Raw genomic sequence first — 27717 nt, 5'->3', positions numbered from 1 at the left:
GTAACATGATGCCACAGTGTGCTTTTAATGGGGTATGGTAACATGATCTGACAGTATACTTTAAATGGGATATGGTAACATGATGCCATAGTTTGTCTCTAATTGGGCATGGTAACATGATAACACAGTGTGCTTCTAATAGGGTATGGTAACATGATGACACAGTGTGTTTCTAATGGGGTATGGTAACATACTGACACAATGTGCTTTTAATGGGGTATAGTAACCTGATGACGGTATGCTTCTAATGGGATGTGGTAACATGATGACACAGCATACTTCTAATGGGGTATAGTAACATGATGACACAGTTTGTCAATAATCTTGTATGGAAACAAGATAACACAGTGTGCCTCTAATGGGGTATGGTAACATGTTGACGGTATGCTTCTAATGGGGTGTGGTAGCATGATGATACAGTATACTTCTAATCGCATATGGTAAGATGATGACACAGTGTGTCCCTAATGGAGAATGGTAACATAATGACACAGTGTGTTTCTAATGGGGAATGTTAACATGATGACACAGAGTTCTCAAATGGGGTATTGTAACATGATGATACAGTGTGCCTCTAACAGGGCATAGTAACATGATGACATAGATTGCTTTTAAAGGGGTATGGTAACATGATCACACAGCATACTTCTAATGGGGTATGGTAAAATGATGGTACAGTGTGCTTCTAATGGGGATAGGTAACATGATGACACAGTGTGTCTCTAATGGGGTATGGTAACATGATAGCAAGATGTGCTTCTAATGGGGTATGGTAACATGACACAGAGTGCTTATAATGGGGTATGGTAACATGATGACATAGAGTACTTCTAATGGGGTATGGTAACATGATGACACAGTGTGCTTCTAATGGGGTATGGTAAAATAATGACACAGTGTGCTTCTAATGGGATATGGTAACATGATGACACAATGTACTTCTAATGGGGTATGTTAACATGATGACACAGTGTACTTCTAATGGGGAATGGTAAAATGATGACAAAGTGTGCTTCTAATGGGGTAAGGTAACCTGATGACACAGTGTGTCTCTAATGGGGCATGGTAACATGACAACACAGTGTGTCTTTAATGGTGTATGGTAATATGCCGACACAGTGTGTCTTTAATGGGGTATGGTAACATGATGACACAGTCTGCTTCTAATGGGGAATGGTAACATGATGACACAGAGTGATTCTAATGGGGTATGGTAGCATAACAATCCAGTGTGCTTCTAATGGGGTATGGTAACATGATGACACAGTGTGCTTCTAAAGGGGTATAGTAACATGATGGCAGAGTGTACTTTTAAATGGGTATGATAACAATGATACAGTGTACTTCTAATAGGGGATGGTAACATGATGACACAGTGTGCTTCTAATGGGGTATGGTATCATGATGACACAGTGTGCTTCTAATGGTGTATGATTACATGATGACACAATGTGTCTCTAATGGGGTATGGTAACATGATAGCACAGTGTACTTCTAATGGGGAATGGCCACATGATGACACAATATGCTTCTAATGGGGTCTGGTAACATGACGACATACTGTACAGATGAACAGTGTACTTTTAATGGGGTATGGCCACATGGTGACACAATGTGGTTCTAATGGGGTATGGTAACATGATGATACAGTGTACATCTAAAGGGATATGGTAACAGGATTCTACAGTGTACTTCTAATGGGGTATGGTAACATGATGACACAATGTGCTTCTAATGGGGTATGGTATCATGTTGACACAGTGTGCTTCTAATGGTGTATGATTACATGATTAAGCAATGTGTCTCTAATTGGGTATGGTAACATGATAGCACAGTGTACTTCTAATGGGGAATGGCCACATGATGACACAATGTGCTTCGAATGGGGTATGGTAACATGATGATACAATGTACTTCTAATGGGGTATGGTAACAAGATGATACAGTGTACTTCGAATGGGGTATGGTAACAGGATGACAAAGTGTGCTTCTAATGAGGTATGGTATAATAATGACACAGTGTGCTTCTAATGTATGCTTACATGATGACACAGTGTGCCTCTAATGGGGTATGGTAACATGATGGCACAGTGTGCCTCTAATAGAGTATGGTAACATGATGACACAGTGTGCTTCTAATGGTGTATGGTAACATGAAGACAAAGTGTGCTTCTAATAGGGTATGTTCATATGATGACACAGTGTGCTACTAATGGGGAATGGTAACATGATGACATAGTGTACTTCTAATGGGGGTTGGTAACATGATGACAAATTGTGCTTCTAATGGGGTATGGTAATATGATGACACAGAGAGCTTCTAATGGGGTATGGTAACATGATGTCCATTTGTGCGTCTAATGGGGTATGGTAACATGATGACATAGTGTGCTTCTAAAGTGGTATGGTAACATGATGACACAGTGTGTCTCTAATGGGGTATGGTGACATAATGACACAATGTGTCTCTAATAGGGAATGGTAACATGGTGGCACAATGTACCTCTAATGGGGTAAGGTAACATGATGACACAATGTGCTTCTAAAGGGGTATGGTAACATGATAATACAGCGTACATCTAAAGGGATATGGTAACATGATGATAAACTGTGCTTCTAATGGGTAAGGTAACATGACACAGTGTGCTTCTAATGGCGTATGATTAGATGAGGACAAAGTGTTTCTCTAATTGAGCATGGTAACATGATGACACAGTGTGCCTTTAATGGGGTATGGTAACATGATGACACAGTGTGTGTCTAATGGGGTATGGTAACATGATGACACAGTGTGCTTCTAATGTGGTATGGTAACATGATGACACAGGGTGCTTCTAATAGGGTATGGTAACATGATGACACAGTGAACTTAAAGTAGGGTATGGTAACATGACACAGTGTACTTCTAACGGGGTATGGTAACATGATGTCACAGTGTACTTCTAATGGGCTATGATAACATGACACAGTGTGTCTCTAATGGGGTAGGTTTACATGATAACACAGTGTGCTTCAAATGGGATATGTTAACATGATGACACATTGTGCCTCTAACAGGGTATAGTAACATGATGACATAGTTTGCTTCTAAAGGGGTATGGTAACATGATCACACAGCATACTTCTAATGGGGTATGGTAAAATGATGGTACAGTGTGCCTCTAATGGGGATAGGTAACATGATGACACAGTGTGTCTCTAATGGGGTACGGTAACATGATGGCAAGATGTGCTTCTAAATTGTATGGTAACATGATGACACAGAATGCTTCTAATGGGGTATGGTAACATGATGACATAGAGTACTTCTAATGGGGTATGACAACATGATGACACAGTGTGCTTCTAATGGGGAATGGTAAAATAATGACACAGTGTGCTTCTAATGGGATATGGTAACATGATGATACAGTGTACTTCTAATGAGTATGGTAACATGATGACACAATGTACTTCTAATGGGGTATGTTAACATGATGACACAGTGTACTTCTAATGAAGAATGGTAAAATGATGACAAAGTGTGCTTCTAATGGGGTATGGTAACCTGATGACACAGTGTGCTTCTAATGGGGTATGGCAACATGATGACACAGTGTGTCTTTAATGGGGTATGGTAACATGATGACACCGTGGGTCTTTAATGGGGTATGGTAACATGATCACACAGTCTGCTTCTAATAGGGTATGGTAACATGATGACACAGAGTGCTTCTAATGGGGTATGGTAACATGACGACCCAGTGTGCTTTTAATGGGGTATGGTAACATGACGATACAATGTACTTCTAATGGGGTATGGTAAAATGATGATGCAGTGTACTTCAAATGGGGTATGGTAACATGATGCCAAAGTGTGTTTCTATCAGGGTATGGTATAATGATGACAAAGTGTGCTTCCAGTGTATGATTACATGATGACACAGTGTGTCTCCAATGGGGTATGGTAACATGATGACACAGTGTGCCTCTAATAGAGTATGGTAACATGATGACACAGTGTGCTTCTAATGGTGTATGGTAACATGAAGACACAGTGTGCTTCTAATAGGGTATGTTTATATGATGACACAGTGTGCTACTAATGGGGTATGGTAACATGATGTCCATAGTGGTTCTAATGGGGTATGGTAACATGACGACAGAGTGCGCTTCTAAAGTGGTATGGTAACATGATGACACAGTGTGTCTCTAATGTGGTATGTTAACATAATGACACAATGTGTCTCTAATAGGGAGTGGTAACATGATGGCACAATGTACTTCTAATGGGGTATGGTAACATGATAACACAATGTGCTTCTGAAGGGGTATGGTAACATGATAATACAGCGTACATTTAATGGGGTATGGTAACATGATGATAAAGTGTGCTTCTAATGGGGTATGTTAACATGACACAGTGTGCTTCTAATGGTGTATGATTAGATGAAGACAAAGTGTGTCTCTAATTGAGTATGGTAACATGATGACACAGTGTGCCTTTAATGGGTGATGGTAAATGATGACACAGTGTACTTATAATGGGGTATGGTAACATGATGACACAGTGTGCTTCTAATGCAGTATGGTAACATGATGACAAAGCGTACATCTAATCGGGTATGGTAACATGATGACACAGGGATTTTCTAATGGAGTATGGTAACATGATGACACAGTGTGCTCCTAATGGGGTATGGTAACATGATGAGAGAGTGTACTTCTAATGGGGTATAGTAACATGATGATGCAGTGTACTTTTTATGGGGTATGGTAACATGTTGACACAATGTGCTTCTAATGGGGTATGGTTACATGATAATACAGTGTGTCTATATTGGGATATGGTAACATGATGACACAGTGTGTCTCTAATGGGGTACAGTCATGATGACACAGTGTGCTTGTAATGGGCTATGGTAACACGATTATGCAGTGTACTTCTAATGGGGTATGGTAACATGATAACACAGTGTACTTATAATGGGGTATTGTAACAAGATGATAGAGTGCTCTTCTAATTGGGTAGTGTAAAATGTTGACACAGTGTGATTCCATTGGGGTATGGTAATATCATGGCACAGTGTGTTTCTAATGGCGTATTGTAACATAATGACATAGTGTGCTTCTAATGGGCTATGGTAACATGATGACACATTGTGGTTCTAATGGGGTATCGTAACATGATGGCACAGTGTGCTTCTAATGGGGTATCGTAACATGATGACACAGTATACTTCTAATGGGGTATGGTAACATGATGACACAGTGTCATTTTAATGGGGTATGATAAATTATGACACAGTATGCTTCTAATGGGGTATGGCAACATGATGACACAGTATGTCTCTAATGGGGTCTGTTAACATGATGACACAGTGTGCTTCTAATGGGGTATGGCAACATGATGACACAGTGTGTCTTTAATGGGGTATGGTAACATGATGACACTGTGTGTCTTTAATGGGGTATGGTAACATGATCACACAGTCTGCTTCTAATAGGGTATGGTAACATGATGACACAGAGTGCTTCTAATGGAGTATGGTAACATGACGACCCAATGTGCTTTTAATGGGGTATGGTAACATGATGACGCAATGTGCTTCTAATGGAGTATGGTAACATGACAATACAATGTACTTCTAATGGGGTATGGTAAAATGATGATTCAGTGTACTTCAAATGGGGTATGGTAACATGATGCCAAAGTGTGTTTCTAATGGGGTATGGTATAATGATGACAAAGTGTGCTTCCAGTGTATGATTACATGATGACACAGTGTGTCTCCAATGGGGTATGGTAACATGATGACACAGTGTGCCTCTAATAGAGTATGGTAACATGAAGACACAGTGTGCTTCTAATAGGGTATGTTTATATGATGACACAGTGTGCTACTAATGGGGTATGGTAACATGATGTCCAATAGTGGTTCTAATGGGGTATGGTAACATGACGACAGAGTGCGCTTCTAAAGTGGTATGGTAACATGATGACACAGTGTGTCTCTAATGTGGTATGGTAACATAATGGCACAATGTGTCTCTAATAGGGAGTGGTAACATGATGGCACAATGTACTTCTAATGGGGTATGGTAACATGATGGCACAATGTGCTTCTGAAGGGGTATGGTAACATGATAATACAGCATACATTTAATGGGGTATGGTAACATGATGATAAAGTGTGCTTCTAATGGGGTATGTTAACATGACACAGTGTGCTTCTAATGGTGTATGATTAGATGAGGACAAAGTGTGTCTCTAAATGAGTATGGTAAGTATGGTAACATGATGACACAGTGTGCTTTTAATGGGTGATGATAACATGATGACACAGTGTACTTATAATGGGGTATGGTAACATGATGACACAGTGTGCATCTAATGTAGTATGGTAACATGATGACAAAGCATACATCTAATCGGGTATGGTAACATGATGACACAGGGTTTTTCTAATGGAGTATGGTAACATAGGTTCATAGGTTCATAGGTTCATAGGTTCATACTAGGCTATCTGCCCGAGGGCATTTACAAGCCTAGCCCATAGTTTTGTGGCTTTATGCCACCCCTTTAGTATGGGGAACTATACCCATTATTTTGCTGTGCCTCTGTTGAGCAGTGACACTGAGGTAATCCCTGGGGTATATCTGCGATCTCCCATCCATTGGTCAAGATTTCTCTTGAACAAGGCTAGCGAGGTGCTCTGCCTCACATATACCGGGATTTTGTTCCACAGCATAGGGAGTCTTTGGGTGATGAATCTATCCCTCCAGCACGTCCTATTAATAGCCGTGTCGAGGTTTAAGTCTCCCGCCCTTGTGGCTCTGATGGATCTAGATTTTTTGAGGTGAAGCAGATTCATCAAATCTGGGTTTGACATGGCCTTGTATGTCAGGCAAAGGTCACCTCTGAGCAAGCAGTAAGCGACTGAATAGAGCTGGAGTTCTTTCAGTCGGGCAGCATAGGACAGATTTTTGAGACCCTTTATCCTTTTGGTGAGGAACTTTTGTGGCCTCTCCAGCTGCTGCAAGTGTCGGGTCAGATACATTCCGAATGGGGCATTGTACTCAATCATTGGTCTGATGAGTGATGAGTATAGGGAGACTATGACCTCCCTTGATCTAGATGTGAATCCCTTCATGATAAGGTGGGCAATGTAGAAGGTCTTCCTAACTACTTTAGCTACATGGGTGTCGAATGACAGGCTACTGTCAACCTGGGTCCCCAGGTCCCTGATAACCTCTTCTGTGCTCAGAGGATTACCACCTATATGGTAGCTAGGGGTAACCTTGTTTTTCCCGAAGGGTATGACTATGCATTTTTTGGCATTTAACTTTAGGCCATGGATCTGGCACCAGTTATCCGTTTCTGTGAGACCCTTCTGAAGGATATCTGTGTCAGATGTGTTTTCGACTTCTGGCCCAGTTTGCAGTCATCTGCAAACTTTGTCAGCCATAACCCTCCTGTGTTTGCTTGTACTTCAGAAAAGTAGATGCCAAACAAGAGTGGGCCCAGGACTGAGCCCTGTGGGACACCACTTGTGACAGGCTTTGAGTCTGACATGGCGCCAGCAACTCTGACCCTGTGGGTTCTGTCACTCAGCCAGTTTGCAACCCATCTTGTGATGTATGGGTTAACATTTAAGCTGATGAGTTTTTCAATGATACCTGAGTATCGAAGGCCTTCGCCAGATCGAGGTAGGCTGTATGGACTGCCTTTCCCTCATCAATGGCTTTGGTGACTGTTTCGAAAAAGTCAACCAAGTTTAAAAGGCATGATCTGCCTTTGACAAAGCCAAACTGGGTTGGAGCCAAAGTCTGCAAATTCCCTATGTCTTTATTTATGAGGTCCATTATGATCCTCTCCATGGCTTTGCAGATAAGGCTTGTCAAGCTAATGGGCCGGTAATTTCCAGGGTCGGTGGAGGCACCGCCTTTGTGAAGTGGGACCACAGTAGCAGTGCGCCACTCCTGGCGTATCCAGAGGTGAGACTATGATTAAACAGCTGTCCTAGCTGTGGGTTTAATTCCTCGTTGAGTTCGTGGAGCACACAGCCTGGGACACCATCAGGTCCCATGGATGCTGTGTTTTTGCTTTGGAGAGCACTTCTCACTTGGGCGTCAGAGATGTTTGGCCCGCGCCAACCATTTGGTATAGATATCTCTCCTTTTGGGGGGGGGAGAAGTTTGCACTGAACCTGTCAGCCAGTAGGTTGGCAATGTCTCTAGGATCAGTAATCTTTACATCATTTTGAACTAGTTCTGAGCATATCTGGGAGTTTCCTCCCAGGTTTCTAACATAGCTAAAGAAGGCCTTATGATTGTCTTTTGAGTCTTTAGCTATTTTTCTCTCAAAATTTGCTTTGGATGATTTTATGAGACCTCTTAGTTTTTTACTTATAGTGATCAAAGGTGTTTTACCTTTTAAGGATTTTGCTCTAACTTGTAGTAGCTTCCTCCTTTTGTTGTAGAGTTTGTTTATGGCTGGGGTCCACCAGACTGGACGCTTGCCCTTGGTACAAAGAGTCTTTGTTTTGCTTGGGATTGCCTTATCCATGCAGTCCTGCAGGTGCTGGTAGAAGGCATTTGTAAGTGATTCAGCGGCTTGAGTACTGTTTTCCGCCGGCTCGGGGGCCTTAAAGGAGACCACACTAGTCTTTAGAAGTGTGAAGTCGGCTTTCAAGAAGTTTTTTACTGTGGTCTTTTATTTCAGGTGGGGGTGGGATGAGGACCTCCAGCAAGATTAGTTTGTGATCTGATCTCACCAGTGAGGGTATACTTCGGTGTTGAACATTGTGCTCCCATGTTCGTGATGATGAGATCAAGTATGTTTTCTCCTCTTGTGGGGATGGTGACTAGCTGTTCCATGGCATTTGAGTTTATGAATTCCAGGAACTTTTGGGCTAGGGTGTTTGGGCTTGAGTAGTGTTCCCAGTCTATATTAGGGTAATTGAAGTCACCTAGTATGATGGTGTTTGGAGATACATTTATCCCCTCCAGTGTTTTCAGGAAAGCCATGTGAGGTTCCTGAGTTTGTGAGGGTGGCCTGTAACATGCTACAATTTGCAGAGCAGTCTTGCCTATGGTTAATTGCACCTGGATGGTCTCCGATGCATGATGACACAGTGTGCTCCTAATGGGGTATGGTAACATGATGAGAGAGTGTACTTCTAATGGGGTATAGTAACATGATGATGCAGTGTACTTTTTATGGGGTATGGTAACATGTTGACACAATGTGCTTCTAATGGGGTATGGTTACATGATAATACAGTGTGTCTATATTGGGATATGGTAACATGATGACACAGTGTGTCTCTAATGGGGTACGGTCATGATGACACAGTGTGCTTGTAATGGGCTATGGTAACACGATGATGCAGTGTACTTCTAATGGGGTATGGTAACATGATAACACAGTGTACTTATAATGGGGTATTGTAACAAGATGACAGAGTGCTCTTCTAATTGGGTAGTGTAAAATGTTGACAGTGTGATTCCATTGGGGTATGGTAATATCATGACACAGTGTGTTTCTAATGGCGTATTGTAACATAATGACATAGTGTGCTTCTAATGGGCTATGGTAACATGATGACACATTGTGGTTCTAATGGGGTATCGTAACATGATGGCACAGTGTGCTTCTAATGGGGTATGGTAACATGATGACACAGTATACTTCTAATGGGGTATATTAACATGATGACACAGTGTAATTTTAATGGGGTATGATAAAATTATGACACAGTATGCTTCTAATGGGGTATGGCAACATGATGACACAGTATGTCTCTAATGGGGTCTGTTAACATGATGACACAGTGTTCTTCTAATGGGGTATGGTAATATGATGGCACTGTGTACTTCTAATGGGGTATGTTAACATAATGACACATTCTGTCTCTAATGGTGTATGATAACATGATGACACAGTGTGTCTCCTATGTGGTATGGTAACATGATGACACAGGATTTCGCTGATGGGGTATGGTAACATGATGACACAGTGTGCTCCTAATGTGGTGTGGTAACATAATGACATAGTGTATTCTAATGGGGTATGGTGACATGATGACACAGTGTTCTTTTAATGGGGTATGGTAACATGATGACACGTGCTTGTAATGGGGTATGGTTACATTATGACAGAGTGCACTTCTAATTGGGTATTGTAATATGTTGACACAGGGGGTTTCTTTTGGGGTATTGTAACATCATGACACAGCGTGCTTCTAAAGGAGTATGGTAACATGATGACACAGCGTACTTCTAAATGGGTATGGTAACATGATGACATGGTGTGCTTCGAATGGGTATGGTAATGTGATGACAAAGTGTGCTTCTAGTGGGGTATGGTAACATGAAGACACAACATCCTTCTAATGGGGTCAGGTAACATGATGACACAGTGTGCTTCTAATGGGGTATGGCAACATGATGACTCAAGTGCTTCTAATGGGGTATGGTAGTATGGTGACATATAATGCTTCTAATGGGGTATGGTAAATTGATGACACTGTGTGCTTCTAATGGGATATGGTAACATGATGACACAGTGTGTCTCTAATGGGATATAATAAGATGATGACACATTGTGTCTCTAATGGTGTATGGTAAAATGAGGACACAAAGTGTTACTCATTGGGTATGGTAACATGATGACACAGTGTGCTTCAAATGGGGAATGGTAACATGATGACAAAGTATGCTTCTAATGGGGTATGGTACCATGATGCCAAAGTGTGTTACTAATGCATTAAGGTAACATTATGACACAGTGTACTTCTAATGGGGTATAGCAACATGATAACACAATGTGCATCTAATGGGTATGGTAACATAATATATTGTGCTTCTAATGGGGTATGGTAACATGATGGAGCAGTGTGCTTCTAATGGGGTATGGTAACATGATGACACAGTGTGCTTGTAATAGAGTATGGTAACATGATTAAACAGTGTGCCTCTAATAGAGTATGGTAACATGATGACACAGTGTGCTTCTAATGAGGTATGGTAACATGAAGGCACAGTGTGCTTCTTATGTGGTATGGTAACATGATGACATAGTGAACTTCTAACGGGGTATGGTAGCATGACACAGTGCACTTCTAATGAGGTATGGTAACATGATGACACATTATGCTTCTAATGGGGTAGTGTAATATGATGACACAGAGAGCTTCTAATGGGGTATGGTAACATGATGACCAATTGTGCTTCTAATGGGTCATGGTAACATGATGACAGAGTGCACTTCTAAAGGGGTATGGTAACATGATGACCAATTGTGCTTCTAAAGGGGTATGGTAACATGATGACACAGTGAGTCTCTAATGGGGTATGGTAACATAATGACACAATGTGTCTCTAATAGGGAATGGTAACATGATGGCACAGTGTACTTCTAATGGGGTATGGTAACATGATGACACAATGTCCTTCTAAAGGGGTATGTTAACATGATGATACAGCAAACTTCTAATGTGGTATGGTAACATGATGATACAGTGTGCTTCTAATGGGGTATGGTAACATGACACAGTGCGCTTCTAATGGTGTATGATTAGATGAGGACACAGTGTGTCTTTAATTGAGTATGTAACATGACGACACAGTGTACCTTTAATGGGGTACAGTAACATGATGACACAGTGTGCTTCCAATGGGGTATGGTAACATGATGACACAGTGTACCTTTAATGGGGTACAGTAAAATGATGACACAGTGTGCTTCAAATGGGGTATGGTAACATGATGACACAGTGTTCTTTTAATGTGGTATGGTAACATGATGACACAGTGTGCTTCTAATAGGGTATGGTAACATGATGACACAGTGAACTTCTAATGGGGTATGGTAACATGACGCAGTGTACTTCTAATGGGGTTTAATAACATGATGACAGTGTGTACTTCTAATGAGGTATTGTAACATGATGACACAGTGTGTCTTTAATGGGGCCTGGTAACATGATGACAAAGTGCCTTCTAAAGGGGTATGGCAGCATGATGTCACAGTGTACTTCTAATGGGGTATGGTAACATGATGACCCAGGGTTTCTCTAATGGAGTATGGTAATATGATGACACAGTGTGCTCCTAATGGCGTATGGTCAGATAATGAGAGAGTGCACTTCTAATGGAGTATAGTAACATAATGACACAGTGTACATTTTATGGGGTATGGTAACATGATGACACAATGTGCTTCTAATGGGGTATGGTCATGATGACACATTGTGCTTCTAATGGGGTATTGTAACATGATGACACAGTATACTTCTAATGGGGTATGGTAACAAGATGACAGAGCGCTCTTCTAATTGGGTATTGTAAAATGTTGACACATTGTGATTCTACTGGGGCATGGCAACATGATGACTCAGTGCGCTTCTAATGGAGTATTGTAACATGATGACACAGTGTACTTCTAATGGAGTATGGTAATATGATGACACAGTGTGCTTCTAATGGCAAATGGTAACATGACTACACAGTGTGTCTCTAATTGTGCATTGTAACATAATGACACAGTGTGCTTCTAATGGGGTATGGTAACATGATGACACATTGTGGTTCTAAAGGGGTATGGTAACATGATGGCAGAGAGTGCTTCTAATGGGGTATGGTAACATGATGACACAGTATACCTCTAATGGGGTATGGTAACATAATGACACAGTGTACTTTTAATGGGTTATGGTAACATCATAACACAGTGTCCTTCTAATGGGGTATGGTAACATGATGACACTGCATACTTCTAATCGGGTATGGTAACATGATGACACATTCTGTCTCTAATGGTGTATGGTAACATGATGACACTGTGTGTCTCCGATGTGGTATGGTAACATGATGACACAGGGTTTTGCTGCTGGGATATAGAAACATGATGACACAGTGTGCTCCTAATGTGGTGCGGTAAAATGATGACACAGTGTACTTCTAATGGGGTATGGTGACATGATGACACAGAGTACTTTTAATGGGGTATGTTAACATGATAACATAATGTGCTTCTAATGGGGAATGCTTGCAATATGACGCAGTGTGTCTACAATTGGGTATGGTAAAATGATGACACAGTGTGTCTCTAATGGGGTCTGGAAACATAATGACTCAGTGTGCTTCTTATGGGCTATGGTAACATGATGACACAGTGTCCTTCTAATGCAGTATGGTAACAAGTTGATGTACACAATACATGTGGGCCCTTATGCACTCCAGAGGCCTGTGTATGTAACAGTGGTATATGACCCTGTATTACTGAGTCTAGGGGGGATGCACCATAACTAACCTAGACTGTTACAACATGTGGGGGTATCAGGGTAAGCTGTGTTAAGGTATCTGGATGTACATTACCATACAATTCACCTTGGGTAAATGCAGGCCTACTGCTTCCTGCCATTCAGACTGTTCTGTTTTGTCAGTGTGATTGTGATTGGTGTCAGTTGTACCTTGTTATGTAACAGGTACATCCCATTGTGTCAACTGAGGTCTTTATCCCCTAGGGATTGTGTATAGAGTGTAGATAGAGGCTGCTGGACTATGCATCTGCATTACTTACTGTTGATTGATTGGTATACTGTGGCCCAGTCTGTCTTTACTATTGTACTACTTGAAGGCCTCAGCCTGGACAGCAACATATGTAAACCTTTCCAGACTACTGTAGTAATATAACTGTTTCACAGTTGCATTACTCTGTTTATATGTATGTCAGTGTCTAAACAGCTGTATAACATGGCATATACAACTGTAATAGTACACCAATAAAGCTTTCCCATGTATGCAAACATGTGTGTGGTGTTATATCCTTTGAACTCTCTGTGGGTATATGTTGCAGGCAACAATTGTCATTTGTATGGGTGGCTCATACAGTGTACAGTTGGTAAGGTGGCAACTGTAGGCATAGTGGCTGTTCCGTATTGTGTGCACCTTCTACATATGTATCTTCCTATACATATCTATGTGTGTGTATGTATAGTTACATCTCTCTCTCTCTCCTCTCTCTCTATATATATATATATATATATATATATATATATATGTATCTGCATGTATGTGTCTGTGTATATGTATCCTAGGAATGTTGATTGCTTCCACATTGTACATTTCCTATGGTAGTCAGACTGTACTGCATGATATGTTACTAATACCAGCCTAACATAATACAGGTATGATGGAGTACTGTTAACATCATGTGCCCATGTTGTATAAGGTCCAGGTTATGGGATCTGCAACAGTTGGTATTGTAATTGCACGGCAGACGTGTTTGTCTGGGGGGTATCTATACGTACAAGACGTATGTTGTTTGCGCTCCCTCAACCCCATTAATGGTGCATGTGGACATATATATTTTTATGTTCCCTTTTATATCTATAGTTGTATGTCTGTATATACCAATATAGATATATATCTATGCTTACATATATATATTGCTGTATATATATATATATATATATAGACATATAGATGTAGACATATATATCTATAGCTGTATGCATACGTATGTATATATATATATATATATATATATATATATATATATATGTTATATCAATTTAGATATTAATATACACACACACATACACATACATCTACATGTTGAAATACATTTCCTGCACTGTTGAAAGACTGGGCTGGATGATATGATTGTGAAAACATCAGGGTTCTGTGTATCTGACATGGCTTAGTGGTAAATAAATTTGGCTATGCTGTGCAGGGTCCTGGGATTGAGCACTGCAAAGGCTGAATATTTTGTTCCTGGGTAGAACAAGGGCCATTGGATACAGAGTGATTAAGGCACTTTTAAGCAGTAGTAAGCAGGTTTGCATGGGTTTGCAGGGAGATAAGCACTGCTAACTTCTGGTTACAGTTTCTTATACTCAGTTAGCTTCTAAATTGCTTAACCTGTGTAGGCATTGCTTACCCCCACACAAACAAACTTAAACCCGCTTATTGCTGCTTAAAGTGCTTACTCCCGCTTACCCCCATGCTAATTTCTTTAAAAGAAAAGAAAAAAGGGTTGATAGGAAAATTGTGAAAAAGGGGCACAAAGAGGGAAAGACAGTGGGAAAAATAGCTAGGGATGTACAGGAGGGTGTAGGGAAGGTCCATAGCTGCCCATTTTTTCTACAGCAACAGCGAGGCATATACACTGAATTTGGAGGTAGATTTGTCCACCCAAACACCTTTTGAGAGTGATGAGGACAACAATAATATGATGTGAAGCCAATTAGACCAGATTACATGAGTCCAATGGACAAATGTGCAAAAAGGGCAGCTATGTATGGGGCGAACTTTTTTTTGGGAACAGATTGGCCTTTTTTTTTCAGGTGAGAGTGGGATGTTGTGGAGGGATAGTAGGTGCATTTGGGGAGGTAGGTTGGGTAGGTTAACAGACAACACAAGATGCATACATGAGTGGTATATGACACATTTGAGGGGTAAACACCTTAATGGTGAGGGGTGTTGGGAAATCGGAAGCCCATATGAGCCCCTAGTGGAAACTGTGGGACTGAGATCCCCACCCATGGGCAGTCATCACTGCACCTTCACAGCCCTGAAGGTGTCTCTGCTGGGGGCTGACCCGGAGAGCCAGGCCAACACTCTAGTTACGACACATGGTCCTTGAGGTGGGGTAGAAGATCTCCACTCTGCTGATTGAGCTCTCTATGCACCATGACCCGGACCTGGAGATGGGTGACAGCTTCCTGTCCACGCCCATTCCCAGGCATGTGAGCCCCATCCCCTGAGACAGTTCCACCTAAAGGTGGTGCAGGACCAATGGATGAGGAGGTCCCGGGTTGGTTGGGCTGCAGACGTGCTGGTGCCCGGTGCCATGGCTAGCTGAGGTGGGACAGGTGGGTCCGCTGGGACCCGCATTCCCATACGTGATATGGTGTTTATGGTGTATCAACATATGTGGGTTAGTATTAGTCAACACATCCCAGGGTTAGGTATAACAGCATACACAGCATGCATAGATATTCCCATTAACCCAGACAAAAGATATGGAACAGCTGCAGAGGCAACAGAACACATGCAAATATGGGACCACTGTGGTAATAACAACAGCATGCAGGTACATTGATGACATCATGCCACCAATGTTGGAGCATTTCAACGTAGCACATGCATTGAAACAGATTTAAATAATTATCAACCAATAGGACATATGTCCCAACATAAAAGTGGAGTCATCACGTAGCAGTTGAGGTGGGTATTTATTGTATTGTTGGAGATATGGTGGGGGGAGATGTCAATTAACAACTATTATATTCCTGTAGTTTGCATTATTTTCCTACTCAGTGCTGCTATCTGTACCTTGCAAGTATTACTACACTACCCTATTGCCTTAGTTTGGACAGTGATATGGCTTTCAACATCTTTATACATTAACTGGTTTTACCTGCAGTATACACCTCTTACCTTGTATACCTGTGGAGGAATTGTTTGTTAACACTAACTGTTTCTACACATACTCCCAGATTTTAGGTTGATGTTATGCACATACCTGTCCATCTCTTTTTGCACAGACACTGGCCATGTCTTGACCACATGCAGGTGAACCAGGACCTATGTAGACTATTGCCCTCTTCAACGTTTAGTGACTTACAACACTCTTATACAGGATTTCCTAGACAGTTATATTATGTAGCACAGTGTGGGTGACAGTGATTAGTGATACCTTATTATTCAGATCAGCTGTAACTCTCACAATTCCATACAATACCAGAGTAAACAGTACCAGTACAGGGTATCAAGCTTTTATTTCTCGGCACAGTGTTTATATCCGACGTACCTGTGGGAACAATGTTTGTTAGCACTACCTGTATTTTGCCACACAAAGTACCAGATTTCGCATTAGTATTATGCACATATATCTCACTCTGTTACTGTACATACTCTGGTCACAGCTTGACAACATGGGGGTGTAGAAAGGACATACTTGTCTTATTACTCTCATAACAATTTGGATAGTTGCTAGAGTGACAGGTTTGTTCTCATAGATGTGTGACAATCAGTTGTATTTCTTGTTTGCTGCCTATACATCTGGAATCATCCCACTGATTTCCCATAGGGACAGAGTGACAGGCAGCAGATATGGGTCAATTTACCGGACATTCTGGACATATATGTACATTTATAGGGTATGATTCTATATGCAGACTACTACCACTCCCAGGATTCGAACCATAGCTGTGTGTGCTAAAACTACAACAGTTCACGTCTCGTTTGCATGTGCTACTTGGATTTTGTTGTCTGTATTGTCACTATTTTCTGTCTATGTCTCTCTCAGTTGTACTAAATTATCTCTGGGGATTATACCAGTCATATACAGACATTCCTACACATTCTGTTTATGTTGCACAATGTGGGTGATAGTGCTTAATACAACAGTACTATTAAGTGATTGCAAATCTATATTACCATATGATACCAGAGTATACAGATGCAGTCCAGCAGTCAGACCTTTATTGTCAGGCTATTATGCTTTTATTTACATACAAACTATATGATACTCTTCCTGCCATATTCTCCAATGTATGCAGTACTTACCTTAAACAATGCAGGTTTTATGGCAATTAATTTACTAAAGATTTTGGATTTATTACCTATGACAGTACATGCAAGATTATTACTAATCTGCTCACATTGCAACCTCTGCAGGTGACATCCATGGGCCTTCTGGTTCACGGCCCACTCACTTTCTGCTGTGAAGGACATAAGAGGAATATTTAGCCATACCTGTCCATAATATACATGAGCTGGCAATTATTAAACAGATAGTGGAGTGATACTTACACACAGCTGGGACAACCCCTGCTGTCCTAGCCTCTTGGATCCACTGATCCAAGAGATCCCCCTTATGCTGCTTCAGGTCAGCATAGTGATGCCTGACCTGCTCACCAGTTCAGGGTATGCCAGTGGCACTGGTGTGGTCACGGGTGAGATGGTCCCAGACTTCCGCCTTATATTGGGAACCCTGGTACTGGCCCTGCAACAGTCTCTGCTCATGGTCTTTGACAAGGATTCCTGCCATGACTCTGGACTCCTGGATACCCCAGCACTGTGCCCAAAAGTGCACTCCCTCTCCCCTTTCTGACATAGTGCCTGCAAGGGGAAGCTACAACCAGTTATGAGATGTATTCCAACCTGTTGAGTTTAAGTAGGGCTGAATTCCCACACTTTGCCGTGATTGGCCAGTTTTGAAAAGGTTAAGCTATGGGCAAACCTGCTTACCTATGGTTGGCATTGTTTAAGGGGGTATACCACTGGGCAAATTGAGTTAGCTGGTCTACACATTGCTTACACCAACTAAGCTGGCCTGTGCAATGCTTAGTGTTGCTTAATATTTACTTTGCATTATATTTGCTTTTTGGCATTTATTTATTATTTATTTCATCTTATATATATGTCTGGTATCCATGATTCATGTGTACATACATTGTATGGGGTCCTTGTGTTTAATGGGGGACTTCAGCACTGTATTACAATTATACCTCATATATGGGCTTACTTCTGTACTCCAGTTTGTATATTTATGTTATGCAGTAGGTTATAGAACATATGACTCTATACTGATTCCTTTCACATGTTCCATTTGATTTTACTAAAGTGAGGCTTTGTTTGGTGATACCTCATTCTTATATACTGCTGTGATGGCTTTGTGATTAACTACAGTGACTATAGTATATAGGGTCCTGGGTTCAAAACATGCAAGGCTGTTTATTTTGTTGCTGGGTAGAACAGCGGCTGTTGGATACAGAGTGATTAAGGCACTTTTAAGCACTTGTAAGTGGGTTTGCATGAGGGTATGCACTGCTAACCTTCAGTTAAATATGCTTACAGAGAGTTAGCTTCAATATTGTTTAACCTGTGTACACATTGCTTACCACCATGCAAACAGGCTTCAACCCACGTACTAGTTGCTTACATATGCTTACTCCCGCTTACTACTGCTTAATAGTGCCTGCACTTGCTTACTAGTGCTTACTTCCGCCTACCACTGCACTAATTTAGACAGTAATGTCTAATGGTTCTTGGGAAGGTGGGGGATTTGGAAGCTGTATGGAGTTATCATTCATTACACATTTTACCTTCCATTTGTATCCCTGATTCTTGTCATTATCTGTGGACTTTGCCACATTATGACACTGACACCTCACATCTGCATTTAATGCAGTACTCCATTTCAGGAATATATGTTATTTAGTAGGTTATGCAACTAAACATATTGGTCAAAATGTAATTTAACATGGAAAATGGAATGTGATGCAGTGGGACATGAACTGGGAATAACTGCTCATAAGGCAAATGCTTTGCCCACTACACTATTGCTATATTGCTTTATTTGAATATATCGTCCTTTTTATCCTCTTCTGCCATTTAAGCTGCATTAACTGTAGCTAAGCGATGGGCAAACCCGTGCACCTATGGCTAAGTTTAATCTGTTTCATAAAAAAAAAGTATCTTTATATTGTTTGTGTTTACTATTGCTCTTGTACACGTGGAGGCATGTTGCTGGGGGTATGCGGACACCTATGAGATGTCTTGCTCATTCTTTTAGAGCTTACTGCTCTTTTTCATTGCAGGGGCATGTATATTCCGAGAGCTCTGCTCTCAGACATGCCCCTGCACTCTTACACGCTCCGTGTAATATTAGGAGCTCAGGCAGCATGCCTTCATTAATATGCATGGTGTACTGCCGTCCTGCTCCTAAATAGCTGCTTCCATGCAGGACTAAGCTAGTCCTTTACTTAAGATTTAAAATACGCAAAATCCAGAACATATACAGGAGCAACAGGCAGTCCACCAAAATGAAAATGGTATGACAATTCTAAAAGTCAAAATGAATGCAAAGACTCCCGTTCGTAAAAACAACACCTTTTATTCGAACAAACAGTAGTAAGCGCTTTCACCCTAAGGCTTCTTCAGACTATAAAACAACATAAACTGCCTGTCTTTATAAAGCAGATGGTAAAACCAATAAATCAATTAAGTTCAAAATGTCATTAATCTCAATTAAAAATTATTTAAAGCGAAATGCATATTCAAACAATGTATATGTACATATATAAAAAAGTTTTTACATACATAAAGAGCACTTATTCATAAATAACATACAACAAATATGTACACAATAGTTAATATCTAAAACTAAAACATTATATAATTAAAAGAAACTAAACATGAGCATTCTGCTTGGGTTTAAAAAGTCTTCTTTTACGTAAAAAGGGATGTAGGCATACTTTATCATTAATTCCTGGTGGTTTATCTGCCCTACAGCGGATAATGCAACGTGCCTCACATTCCTCTGTGTAGTTGATTAGATTACCCCCTCTAAAACTGGGTATTATGCTTTGCATGACAAAGAATTTAAAACTATGCAATGGACCATATTGCTTGCAATGTTTTGCTAAAGCATTATTTTCAGAGCCCATCCTGATATGGTAAACATGCTCCCCAATATGTTCACGTAGCTGACGATTAGTTTTCCCTACATAGAATGAAGTGCATTCCACACATATCGTTTCTTGATGTAAACATTCTAAGACTTGAGAGTGGTCACGTTTTCACTGCGACAATTAGTTTGAGTTTTAAAATGATAATTATAACCTGTATTAGGATGTTGAAACACATTGTCAGTATCTATAAACTGACATTGTCTACATGAATTACAGGGAACAGTATTGTATATGGGAGTAACAAATGTAGTATCTACACCACCTGAATGATAACACAACTTGCGTTTTAGATTCAGCTTATTCTTATATAAGAACTTGGGTTGACGTCCCACCACATTACTTATATCATCATTTAACGATAGGATGTCCCAATGCTTCATAACAATGCTCCTAATATCATCTATGTCATTCGTGAAATATAATGGTACTTTCAGTCCACCTACTTCTCTTGGGGGTATCGTAAATACACTTTCTCCATTCTCAGAAAAGTAGGGACAAGCTCTTGAAGTCCTTAGATCATTAACTACAGAAATAGCTCTATCTACTTCTATCTCCCTATAACATCTCTCCTTAAATCTTTTTCTTAATTCTAGTACCTCACATTCATAACCTTCATCCAAAGGATTCAACCTAGAAGCTCTCATTAATTGTCCCTTAACAACATTGTTGAAAACAAAACTAGGGTGCATACTATGTCTATGAAGAAGACTATTCCTAAAACATGCTTTCCTGTGGACAGAAGTATTCAGTACACCACTCTCAAGTCTTATAATGTTTACATCAAGAAACGATATGTTAGAAATTGAATAATTTAGTGTGAACTTCAAAAACTCAATCAAATTATTCATATTTGCCACAAAATCTAATAGACTACTTTCATCACCTCTCCAAATCAAGAAGAGGTCATCCACGAATCGCCTATAAAAACCTACATGGTGTTGAAAGGTGGCTAATGGAAAGAGTAATTCTTCTTCCCAATCTGATATCACTATATTGGCGTAGCTATTGGCACAAGGAGTGCCCATAGCTATGCCATCAACCTGTAGGAAGACATCCTCATTAAAAATAAACACATTGTTGTACAAAACTGTTTCCAAAAATAGTGCCAACAGATCAACCTTTTCTTCACCCAGAAGTGATTTCCTATTCAAATAGTGCTGCACCATAGTTACCCCTAAATCATTTGGAATAACAGTGAAGAGACTAATCACATCCAAGCTTACCATAAAATAAAATTCATCATCATGTAAAGTTTTAGTATAACTATATAGATCTAATAAAAACTGCTTACTATCCTTAAGAACCACATTATTGGCATCAACGATAGGTCACAAATAGTACTCTATATAAATTGAAAAGGGTTCTGTAAGCCAACCTTGACCTGACACTATAGGCCGCAGGGGTGGATTGGTAGCTGATTTATGAATCTTAGGTAAACCTTGAATTATTGGTAAACAAGGATCATTAACCCTAAGGTATTTAAACAAATCTAAGTTTATAATATGACTTTTGACCAGATCATCTAACATATCATAGACTTTGAATACTTTATTGGTCACTTCTTGCATATTGATCTTAATATAGAAGTTACCTTCCTCTAACATCATCTTCATATTGTCAAGGTAGCTACTTCGATCCATTAACACAATAGGGCCTCCTTTGTCAGCAGGTCTAACTGTGATCGTTCTATCTTCGCACAAATCCTGTAATGCTTTCCTTTGTAAAAATGCTAAATTATGTTTAACTTGTCTTCTCCTACACCTGTTACCATTATTGAAATATTCATAAACATCATTTTCTACTAGCGTTGAAAAAGTATCCAATAAGGGATGTAATATTGGTGTAAAGGTACTAGGTAGTCGAAATGAATTTGTATGCCCATTACCATTTTTCACGGCACTAATAGTACCAAGTTCTAAATGTAACTGCACTTTCCTTACATACATTTTAACATCAATAATAACATCTGTTAAATCACTAAATGTACTCGGTATAAAACTCAACCCTTTATTGAGTACTTGTAGTTCATTACTATTCAAAATTCTTTGAGAAAGATTCACCACTAGTGAGGATCCACTCTCTCCCACATCTTTTTCAAGGTGGGGCCTGAGTAGTCCCCCCCGACCCCTTCCGCTTCTGTCTCCCCCTGCTTGCAGACCTCTGTCTGCCTCGTTGTGTAAAGATCTATCGGGAAAGGGGTAGGACAGTCAGTATTCACAATGTATTTTATATTGATAGTTTTCCTTCTTACTACAGCTTCCTCCTTAGAGGAACTAGGCTGAACAGTAATGTGGTTAGTGTTCCTATCTACATCATTGGTGTTCTTATCTACTACAGTTTCATGGCAAACATTGGCTGAATCAACATTTTGTGTTTGAAGTTCTACATTGTTAGGCCTATCATTATCTAACCCATCAAGTTCAACATTTACAATTTCATTTACATTCAAATTAACCATAGATTTATTAACAACATTCGAAGATAGTACATTAGCAGCAGTGTTAAAATTCTGTGTAGGCCAAGTAAAGACATGGCCGAGTTTAAAATCTTTAACATCTCTCACAATTTTATGCCATTTTTGTTCAAAAAGTCGCTTCTCAAAAAGCATAACATTATCTAACAATTTTACTAGTCCAATCTCCACCTTCGGAGAAACATATTTAGTACTGACAGAATTAAATAATTCAGTCACTCTTTTTCTCAACATGTCCTCTTCCGAATGATGAAAGTCATTTAGCAGCCTCATATAATTGAAACTAAGTTCTAAATTGAGTTGCTGCCATTTATACAGCAACTCAGGATGAGAACTACCAGAAGTGGGCATTTTTAAAATACGTAGCCTACGTGGTACTATTCGTTTTTGTATACACGCCTCAAAATGCTGGCGTTGTAATTGTAATTTTTTCAACTTCAGAAAGTCAGATTCTAACCTGTTCAGGTCATCATTAAGTCCAGCTAAACTCTCCATTTCCACAGCATCAATGTCACTGTTCAGATCCGGTTAGAATGCTATTAACAAATTATTCACGCCAGAAACACAATCATGGAACCTAGACGACTTCCTGTTTAAGCAAACGGAACGTTCCAATGTGTATGGCAGCTCAACATCGCCTTCAAGACTGACTGCCATTCTTCCTTTGTGGTTAATAAAAATGTATAAATAATAAATAAAAAACAGCAAAAACCATGACAGGAAATTTGCTCCTGTAATAATAAGACAAATATATAAAAAACGCAAAATCCAGAACATATACAGGAGCAACAGGCAGTCCACCAAAATGAAAATGGTATGACAATTCCAAAAGGCAGTCCACCAAAATGAAAATGGTATGATTAGTAAATCCAGGGGATTATCTTACTGCAGTGTCTTAAACCTGAGAAATTTCTTCTCATAAAGCTGACTCATTTCTGTGCTAGAAATGTCACTATTGATATTAAGCCTACAATTGCCAAAGCCACTAAAGCTTCTTTGAGAAACCCATCAATCTGCAACTGCAATCCATTGTGCTTAGAAACAGCAGAAGTGGCAGGCACTGAAGTAATAGCGTCAATGGTAGTTGCACTACTACAGCTGTCAAAATAGCTGTCAAACCATATGGTAACTCAAGATTATTAAAATGTTAGCTGGTTCTTTATGTGGCAGCAAGCAAAGTATAAATGATGCCTTTTTTTCTTTTATTTATCATACTGCAAAATTTCACATCTGTGCTAAAACCTCTTTGTTACAGATCACCCTGCAAAAGTACAATTTGGGTCCAGCAATTATTACCACAGAATGTGGCTACAATGCCATGCATCATGTTATGTGTGGAGTTTGTCTCATAAAATTAAAAGCAGAATGTTACGTTTCAATAGCAGACAGAAAACTACAAAAAATATAAAATGCTGCCGTTTGGAATTATTCCAAAATGCTATGTGTTATTTGTATATTGCTATTAAGGTCAAAGCAGATCTTATCACAGAACAGTACTGAGTTGTGGCGTTATCCATTATCATTCAATAGCATTAGGTTGTTAGACTACCTGTTACATCTGGTAAAATACAAAGCAAAATGCCACAGCTTCATGCAAATAATTGCTACAATGCTACAAGCTGCTGTCTGAAATTAGTTTAAAATATGCACACACACACACACACACACACACACACACACACACACACACACACACACACACACACACACACACACACACACACACATACACACACACGCGCGCGCGCTCGCACATGCACACACATTCTCAAATTCCTTATTATGCAGACTTTTCAAGGAAAGTGACTACTTTTTAAAAATGTCTAAAAAAGCATCCCTTAATAGAGATACAATAAGGAACTCAACAAAAACCAAACAAGCACGCTTTCTGTTAAGTGCAATAATGCCTTCCAGGATGGATACTACAGGAAAATAACTGACCTTAAAAGAGAGATGAAGCCCTCCATCTATGTTATCAGGCATAAAACACTACTGAATGTTGCATTTTAATCTATAATGCCCACTCAGTTAGGCATTATTGCTTGCATAAATATGCATATAGTCACAGAGATGTTAACTTTAGCATAGTTCTTATGCCTTTAATGTTAATCACCCCTACAGAACAAACTGTTAATGCATGCAGAACATGTTAATAGATGTAGCATAGTGTCTGCTACCACATGACAGAAAATTTAATGAAACAGAAACTAGATGTTTTTTCTAACACCTGGGTGCAACAAGAAATCTGTGATCTCAGGATAAATAAACCGCAAATATACAGAAATAAGGAAACTGTACTGCCAGGGTTTTCATCTACCTTGACTCTTTAGTTTTATGATCTTGGCAGAGATAAACATTTTATGAGTTTAAAAAGCAAACATTTTCATTTCTTGAAGATTACATAACTTTCAGCGATGTGAAGTTTCATAGCTGCAGTCTGTTTTATTTTCAAATCAAGGACAAGAACAGTGTGCGCCAATGCTATTTAATTTTACAGTGTCAAATGGTATGATCCCACTTGGCCTCTAATTTTATGTGGCTCTGCTATAATGGGGACAGCCCACCCACCACAGCACTGATATAAGGGAGAGGGAACATTAGCCACATTCTGTGACATCTAATAAAGAGACAAACTATTGAACAATGTAGACTGAAGGTGATCATTAAATGCATTTCTTACCTCACTGACAAACTGACCCAGTTGTATCCAGAGCACCTCAGGTACCACATTACAGGTTCATAGTTTCATAGGTAGGTACTAGGCTATTGGCCCAAACACCTAAGTAAACCTAGCCAACAAGGCTCCCTGGCTTACGCTGAGGTGATCCTCGGGGTGTATTTCCTGTTTCCCATCCACTTATCAAGATTTTTCTTGAAGAGTGCTAATGAGGAACCTTGCTTGACATAGATGGTTAGCTTGTTCCAGAGTATGGGAAGTCTCTGGGACAGGAATCTATCCCTCCAGCATGTCTTGTTTATTGTGGTGACAAGGTTTAGGTCCCTATAGCATGTAGCTTGGAGGGATTGGGATTTCTTTAGGTGCAGCATGTCCAACAACTCTGGGTTTGACATAGCTTTATATGTTAGGCAGATATCACCTCGGAGTAGGAGATATGCTATGGAGTAAAGCTGGAGTTTTTTGAGATGGTCAGTGTAGGACATCTGTTTGAGGCCAGTAATCCTCTTTGTGAGGTACTTCTGTGGCCTTTCCAGCTGCTGCAGATGTCTTGTGAGGTACATTCCAAAAGGGGCGTTGTACTCTATAATGGATTTAATGAGTGTCGAGTAGAGGGGAACAATGACCTCTTTTTTCCTAGCTGAGAACCCTTTTGTGATAAGGTGTGCCACATAGAAGGATTTCCTGACTACTGTGGTAATGTGATTATCAAAGGAGAGACTACTGTCCACCTGGGTCCCCAGGTCTCTTTTCACATGTTCAGCATTAAGTAGACTGCCAGTTATGTGGTAGTTCATGGGTACAGAGTTTTTACCAAAGGGGATGGCAATGCACTTTTTGGCATTGAGCTTGAGGCCATGGCTCTGACACCAGGCATCTGTCTCAGTGAGGCCATTCTGTAGGATGTCCACATCATTTGGGGAGTCAGCTATGGCTCCTAGTTTACAGTCATCTGCGCACTTCATTAGCCAAAGGCCTTCTGTGTTAGCCTGTACTTCAGAGAAGTAGATGCCAAACAGGTGAGGTCGCAGGACTGAACCCTGTGTTACTCCACTTGTCACTGGTTTGAAGTCAGATTTGGAGTCTGCAACTTTTACAATGTGGGTTCTGTCAGTGAGCCACTTGGCAACCCATCTTGTAATGTAGGGATTTGCACCTAGTTTAGCTATAATTCCAGAATGGGGGATGGTGTAAAAAGCCTTGGCAAGAACTAGATAGGCTGTGTGAGCCACCTTACCATCGTCTACAGCTTTGGTGACTGCCTCAAAGAAGTCAATTGGGTTCAGGAGGCATGATCTGCCTTTCACAAACCCGAAATGGTAATTATTAATTACATCCATGTTACATGCCTAGCTAACAAATAGTTTAAACATGTACAAGCAAATACTTGAATTGTGTATATTCCCTTCTTTAAGATTTGATTCCATCAGTCTCTACCTGTAATCTATGTAAATTTAAGCAAGTCATTCAAACACAAAGTGTTCACAGGTCATCCTGAAGGGAAACGTGCTTATTGGGCCTATCTGGATAACAAGTGTTTAAAATAAAAATAAAATAAATCTATGAGTAAACCTGATGGTTATATTTTGTTGTTAATGGAAGTAGATTGCCAGGTCTTCTTTTTGTATCACAGGCACCAAATGTACCTGCAGAGACATTGCAGTTACATTATGAGACTCCTTATAGAATGCTGACATTCATAATGTCCGAGAAGCTCCATGCAAACAAGGGGGGGGCGCAGACTGCACCAAATGCACTCCAGCCAAAAAGTAAACTGGAGAACCTCTTGCTATGAAATGGCAATGCTACACACTGTGTCATTACAACAGCCATAACTTATGATTTCAAGCTGCAACTCAAAAAATTTCAGAATAAGGAATAAATAGAATTCTTGTGGAGAAACAAATGTTGCTGCTGTAGTTGAGGTGACATGGGACACTTAGAATCTCACCTTGTTATTTCTGTTCCTGGAAGTACCAAATCTTATGACTTTCAATGACAAACCAAGCATGCAGAAAATTTTCCCAGTGATAAAAAATATCCCTGGGAAATGTACCATAGTTCAAGTAAACACATTTGCCGTAAAGCTTAAGAAG

The sequence above is a fragment of the Protopterus annectens genome, chromosome 5.part0 (genome assembly GCF_019279795.1).
Source record: "Protopterus annectens isolate FY-2018-M chromosome 5.part0, PAN1.0, whole genome shotgun sequence".
In the NCBI taxonomy this organism is placed as follows: Eukaryota; Metazoa; Chordata; order Ceratodontiformes; family Protopteridae; genus Protopterus; species Protopterus annectens.
This window is presented reverse-complemented; position numbering follows the sequence as displayed.